A 7480-nucleotide genomic window follows, 5' to 3' on the forward strand; every position below is an offset into this window, starting at 1 on the left:
CTGACAGAATCACCAAACAAAAAATCAGTCTTCCTGAGAGACTGAACGGAACTGGCGTCCTTCACAAGAGGTGCATCGGTAATCAACTGTCGAAGAGCTCGGTGCCCACCTTCCTTCACCGCCTGTACAACCTCAGTCGATGTGTCCAAAACGAACTGAGAGGTGACTGGGATAGGGGAAACATCGTCGGAGGTCGAATAATACTCGCCACGACGCCCGTATACTGCGTGAGATGAGAACGCTCCAGAAGGGTATTCAACTGAGAACAAGCAATTAAACGTTTGTTAATTCCAGTTATAAAAGGAAATTGAACTCATCTTACGAAGGGGTAAGATAGAGTCATTGCCTTATAAAGGGTGTGACGTTTTGGCCACGTTGCGCCTTCATAAGATAGGGTATATCGATAATATATCCCTGCCTTATAAGGCACAACGCAGCGACAAAACGCCCCCTTTATTTATTATGAGATAGTGTTTTGACCAAGCAAAACATATCTTTGAAGCGTCGATCCTCACCAAGGAGAATCAAGGCTCTTCCCGATTGCCTCACCAAGGAGAACAACGTGGGGTTAAAAGGACCAATTTGTAAATTTCTAAGAAAAAATGGACTAATTTGTAAATTTTCTATCTTCAAAGCGTCGATCCTCACCAAGGAGAATCAAGGCTCTTCCCGATTGCCTCACCAAGGAGAACAACGTGGGGTTAAAAGGACCAATTTGCAAATTTCCAAGAAAAAATGGACTAATTTGTAAATTTTCAGAAAAAAGTGGCTCACCGGCATAAGAGGGAGGCGCACCATCAGTCGGCATGGTAGAGGATTGACCCCTCGCCATACGGGACATAGAAACCTGCAAGGTAAATTGAAGGATCAGATCTAGAAAAGGAAAAACCCCATTTTTACCCCAAAAAAGGCAAGTTTGAGGCATCAAATCACACCCTCAACCCTTATATGTGATCCCGCGACTCCATATATTAGATCAAACATGAAATAGATCAAGGTGGCAGAGGATTTACCTGAAGAAAAGCCCAAAATCCAATAAAGGCGAGACCTTTAAGGAAACTTGAACCACACGCTCGAGGGGCCTGAGAGAAACTTTTTATTTGGAGATTTTGGGAGATTCCTTAGTCCAAGATCCAAAGGAAAGCTAGATCTAATACAGATCTGAAGTTTGGAGGGAGAAAAGAGGCTTGTGAGAAAATAAAATCAAAATTAGAGGGACGGGGATGGCCGGCCCTAGAAAGAGAGGAAGAAAAAAAAGAAAAAGAAAGAAAAAAGAACCCTTTTATAGCCTGGAACCAGATCTGGCTGAACCAGACCAGACCGGGCTAAATCAGACCAAGTCAGATTAGACCAGAATGGACCAGAATGAGCCAGAATGAGCCAGAATGAGTCAAATTGAGCCTGGCTGGACCAGACCAGACCAGAATGAGCCAAATTGAGCCAGATTGAACCAGAATGAGCCAATTTGAGTCAAATTGAACCAGTTTGAACCAAATTCGAACCAGAATTCAAATTGAAGCTGAATTAAGCATTGAAACGACTTTTGATCAACCTACGGTTCAGTCCTTCACCTATTTAACCCCTCTACCATATATTTGGAAGGGTCGGAGAGATTTTTGAACCCAAATACTGCCTTTTTGGCACATTTTTTGGGCCGGATCAGATTATTCGAACCTAAAGAATACTCCAATAAGGTATACGAGTATAAACTATTCCCTCCTCTTTGTTGAGAAGTTTCTCGAGAATATTTTATAAACTATTCCCTCCTCTTTGTTGAGAAGTTTCTGGAGAATATTTTTCTAAAAATATTCTTAAGGATAACTCAACATAACTCCCAGGAGTGTATGAGTATAAACTAGACCTCCCCGCTCCAACTCCTTAAGAGCTTAAACTGTGTAGACTCCAAAATACTTACGAGTATAAACTGTGTTAAACGCCGGACAACGCGTCACAATGAAGATTCAAAGCCGTCAACCGATGGTCAATTTCATGTTGAAGCAACTAACTCGAGCTAAAAAGCCAGGAAATCAAGAATCGACTTCAAATTCAAAGTTCCGACAAACGGTCAGGCAATAAATGTAGCACCGGAACCTTCTCAAGCATTCGACAAAGCACCAAATAGCCTGGAGGATTGAAGGAATCGAGAATAGAAGCTATTCCAAGAGCCCGTTACACCGATTGAAGGTTGGGACAGTCATATCCAAAGTATTCCAGACTCCTCTATAAAAGAACGAGACTGGAAAACTTTGGAGGGGGTATCTGTAGGCATATAAAATTGCTTATAGGTCCCTTGACACGGTTCAACACGAACTAATGAACCATCAGGCGACGTATCTTAGCACGAACGTCAGTCCACAACATCGAAGCCAAGTGACACGCAACGAAGCGGATTAACAAGGCTACGAAGCTGACGAACCGCACGTCAACGACGGAATGAATCCACTTGCGTGCAGAATCAAATCAACGGTCCAGAGAGTCAACGAGTCATCCAACCATATAACGGATTCGAACTCAGACACCAAAGCCGATTTACTGCCTAATCGGGATCCAGACTTCCAAATCAGGAATCAAGTCAACAAATAGATTTCAGACCAATCAACCGCATAACCGAATCACGGACGAAGCGGATACAAGGACCAAAACAACCGGACGACGGACACACACAAAGCCCGGAGTGGCTCGGCCAAGGCCGAGCCACCCCGGGGTTGTTTGCGAAAAAAGTCGCTGTATTCATTGCTGCATTCATTACAACTTTGATCGTTACAATGAAATAAAAAGATAGCCTTTTTATAAGACCGATACACAAATTTCCTTTGTGGAATAATACCCGTCGTACTGCTTAGATCTGATCGGATCTAGATCTCGCGGTGGTCCACGGATAAACCCCGGCGCAGGCAAAGAACCCACAAAAGCGAGCGACCGCAAAACATGAGCTCGCGATTTGTTCACAAGGAGAAAAAGTTGTAATTTTTGATTTTCTTTATTTTTGATTTTCATTGTAACCGGATCTAAAAAAGACCGGATCTTTTGTAACGTAAAAACTGTTATTCAAGATAGCAATGACAATAATGAAGAAAGCAACGAATTTCCCCGCGAACAACAATAGAGGAAGATAACCAAATGCCAACTTGGGAAGACCGTTAGGTTCATCACCTGAATATGCAATACAGTGATAGGTTTGAACAAAGAGAACCCCCTACCGAGGACCAAGTAACCCACGTCAATATGGGTGACGAAGATAATTCGAAGCTGATATTCGTTAGCGATAGCCTCCCGCCAAATGAGAAAGAAGAGTTAATTGCCCTCATTAGGGAGTACATCTATGTTTTTGCTTGGAACTACAAGGATATGCCAGGACTAGATCCAAATGTGGCAATGCATCGCCTTAATATTAAGCCGGATGTTAAACCTGTTAAACAACAACAAAGACAGTTACGTCTGTAAATTATGGAGGCAATCGAGTCCAAAGTTAAAAAGCTTATCAACTCGGGTTTCATCAAGGAGGAGCAACACCCTGAATGGCTTACCAATATTGTCCCGGTCCTTAATAAGAATGGGAAAATCAGGATTTGTATCGACTTTAGAGACCTTAACACCGCCTGCTCGAAAGACAATTTTCCTCTTCCCATCACAGATGTTATCATCTACAATACATGTGGATTTGAGAGAATGTCCTTCATGGACGGATTTTTTGGTTATAGTCAAATAAAGATGCACCCAGATGATGAGAAGCATACCGCATTCAGAACACCCCTTGGTTTTTTCTACTACACGGTTATGCCATTAGGTTTAAAGAATGCAAGTGCCACATATCAGAGAGCCATGTTAAAGATTTTCTTGGAGCATCTCCGAAAGACTGTCGAATGCTACGTGGATGAACTAGTAGTGAAAAGCCGTGACAAAAACGATCACATCAAAGACTTGAAGACGATGTTTGACCTGATGTGGAATCATCAACTGAAGATGAATCCTACTAAATCTTTCCTCGGAATGTCCAGCGGCAAATTCCTTGGATTCGTCATCACCACCAAGGGTATTCATATTGACCCTAATAAAGTAAAGGCAATTAACGAGTTGTAACCCTTGAGAAACCTGAAGGAACTCTGAGAATTACAATGACGGTTGGCTTATATCTGTCGGTTCATCTCGAACCTTTCGGAGAAATGTCAACCATTCTCCAAGCTCACAAAGAAGGGCGTATCATTCGTATGGGACGACGCTTGTTAAAAAGTGTTCGAGAATATTAAAGAATACCTCTTGAAACCCCCTGTGCTCATTACACTGAAATCGTGTAAACCGTTCTTGATTTATGTCAAGGCGACGAGCCACTCGTTAAATGCATTACTTGCACAAGACGACGACAACGGTCACGAACAGGCAATATATTACTTGATCTGGACCCTGGTGGGCGCCGAATCCCGAAACCCAATGATTGAAAGGGAGTGTCTCGCCTTAGTATTCGCTATTCAAAAGATGCGGCACTACTTGGTCGGATAGACTATTTACGTCATCTCCAATGTTAACCCAGTCCGGGTGTTCATGACGTAGCCGGCTTTCATAAATTAGTGGTTAGCAAAATGGACCATGCTTTTGTCCTAATATGACATACACTTTAAACAACAAAAGTCGGTCAAAGGACAAGCTATTTGTGATCTCCTGGCAGCTAACCCAACTATGGATATCGCCGAGGTATACGATGATCTGCCAGATGAAACCCATGAAGCCAACACAACTTCCCATCAACAGGTGTGGTGTTTGTACTTCGATGGTGCTTCTCGAGTAACTAATATAGCAAGTGCTTTTGGATGTTCTAAGATTTCCTCCGGAGTTGGACTTGTCTTAGTTTCCCCGGGAAAACATGTGATGCCTCCAGCCTACTCACTGACTGAGCCATGCTCAAACAACATAGCCGACTATAATGCACTGCTTATTGGACTTAGTTTTGCTAAAGAGCTGGGGGTCGAGTATCTTGAAGCTTTCGGTGATTCTCAACTGGTAGTTAATCAAGTTCAAAGGGAGTATGAGGTCAGAAATCAGGATTTGATACTATATCATAAGATGGCCATTGAGATGGTAGAATCATTTGAAGGATTCTTCATCGAATACATTCCATGCTTATAGAACACCTACGCAGATGCATTAGCAGCATTAGTTGTATTTCTATCACAGCCTCCCGAAGTAGAATAGTTTATTACGGTGAGAACTCACCAGCTCTTCGTACCAATCTACGATGTAGACGACAGAGAAGAGGATATTAAAGAAGTTCATTCAACCCAAGTTGAGTTCAAACTCCGAGACTGGCGTTTCCCTATCTTAGATTACATCCTGCACGGGATCTTACCAGAAGAAGTGAAGGAAAGGGACTCAATCCGATGGAGAGCACCGAGGTTCTACTATAACACAGAGAATCGAACGCTATATCATTAGGGGTATGATGGTTTGCTACTATGTTGCTTATTGACTAAAGAAGTGGAAGAGGTCCTTAGAGAGACGCACGAGGGAGTGTGTGATGCACACCAATCTGGCTCTAAACTTTATGACCGCATCAGAAGCATGGGATGCTTCTGGCCCACCATGATCAAAGACGTAGCTGTTTATGCCCGGAAGTGTCATGCGTGTCAAATGCACACGAATTATATGCACTAACCCCAGAGCATCTACACCCTTCGGCTACATCATGGCCTTTTGAGACCTGGGGAATGGACATTGTTGGTCCTATTTTCCCCCCGTCAGTCGAAGGTGACCGATTCATCCTGACAATTACCGATTACTTCTCCAAATGGGCTAAAGCGATTCTGCTCAGAGAAGTTAAGACAATCAATGTCGTGGCATTCATCAAACACCATATTATCTACCGGTATGGTGTCCCAAGGTGAATCATACATGACAACGGTCCTCAGTTTGTCAACAATGCCTTTATCAAGTTTTGCGAGAAGTTCAAAATTCAAGATGTCTTGTCGATAGCTTACAATCCCATAGCGAATGGATTGGCTGAAGCCTTTAATAAGACTATCATAAAGCTTTTGTCGAAACTTGTGAAGACTAATAAACGAGATTGGAATGATAAACTCGGCGAAGCTCTATGGGCCTACTGCACTACAGTTCGCACGCCTACTAGTGTAACCCATATTTTGTGGTATACGGGTGTGAAGCGGATTGGAGATCCCACTCCTAGTTTTACCTTTCTAGAATCTGGGGGTGGAGATCCCACCTCGAGTCTCCTTTGCAACTGGAGATAGAATATAAAATTCTTCCTCTTTAGTTTTAGGAGATAGAATATAAAATTCTTCATCTCCAGCATCGGGATCGTCTTTACCTTAAGAAAAGACACAATTCTTGATTTCAAATCCGTGCACATCGTACATGGGGGATTATATCTCGATTCCTAATTAGAGATAAGTCTACATCTAACACACGTTGCCGGTTTAGTCTTTCACCGATTGAAAAAGATACCAGAATCCGAGTCTGGGAAATTTTATCCTGAAGCCTAAGTATGGATAAGTCAATACCTTGCACGCATTGTCGGGTGTCATATTCCCGTAAGAAAAGGTAAAGTCTATGTATTCAAAATCATAGCACCAAGTCTAAGAGAATTAACTCTCTTAGCATAACGTTACATGTAGAACGGACTTAAACAATCTGTATGCAAGCCCAAATCAAATAGTAATCGCTAAAGGCACGTCAAATCCGTTAAGGGCTGAGGATTTGCCAAAAAATCCTAAGTCTACATCTAACATATGTTACCGGTTTAGTCTTTTACCGATTGAAAAAGACACCAGAATCTGAGTCTGGGGAATTTTATCCCGAAGCTTAAGAAGGGGTAAGTCAACGCCTAACAAGCGTTGCCGGTTAGTCTAGTCTTATGAGAAAGACGAAGTCTACGTATTCAATATAGTAGCACTAGAAGAGTTAACTCTTTTAGCACAATTTTACATGCGGAACGGATTTAAACAATTCGCATGCTAGTCCGACTCAAACGGTAGTCGGTAAAGGCTCATCAAACCTGTTGATGGCTGAGGGTTTGCCAAAAATCCTATAAACATTATGGTTGATTATTCCAAAAAGAATGAGACATCATAATAAAAGAGACATAATAAATGAAAAAGAAATATCTTCTATTAATGAAAATTGAGTTTGTAGGTACAAAAGTCACAATCAATCTACATGAAGCTTATGGCTAAGAACTTGTTGCTCTAACTTAGACAATTCTACAGCATAACCTTGTTCAAGCTCGCTCTGTAGTGCGGTCTTCATAGAGTCCTCATCAGCAACCAATACCTTCGCGGATTCTGCTTTCATCGTGGCCAACTTCTCTTTGGTGAGTGCCAATTACCCAGACATTTCTTCTCGAACGCGCTCCATGTGTACCTTCGTTATCTTCAAAGCAGCTTGAGCGTCCTTCGCCGGTTTTAGCTCTAGCTCGAGTCGCGCTATTGTGGCTTCACCTGACATAAGAGAAGAATCAATGTTGCGAATAGCT

The sequence above is a fragment of the Asparagus officinalis genome, chromosome 5 (assembly GCF_001876935.1).
Source record: "Asparagus officinalis chromosome 5, Aspof.V1, whole genome shotgun sequence".
In the NCBI taxonomy this organism is placed as follows: Eukaryota; Viridiplantae; Streptophyta; class Magnoliopsida; order Asparagales; family Asparagaceae; genus Asparagus; species Asparagus officinalis.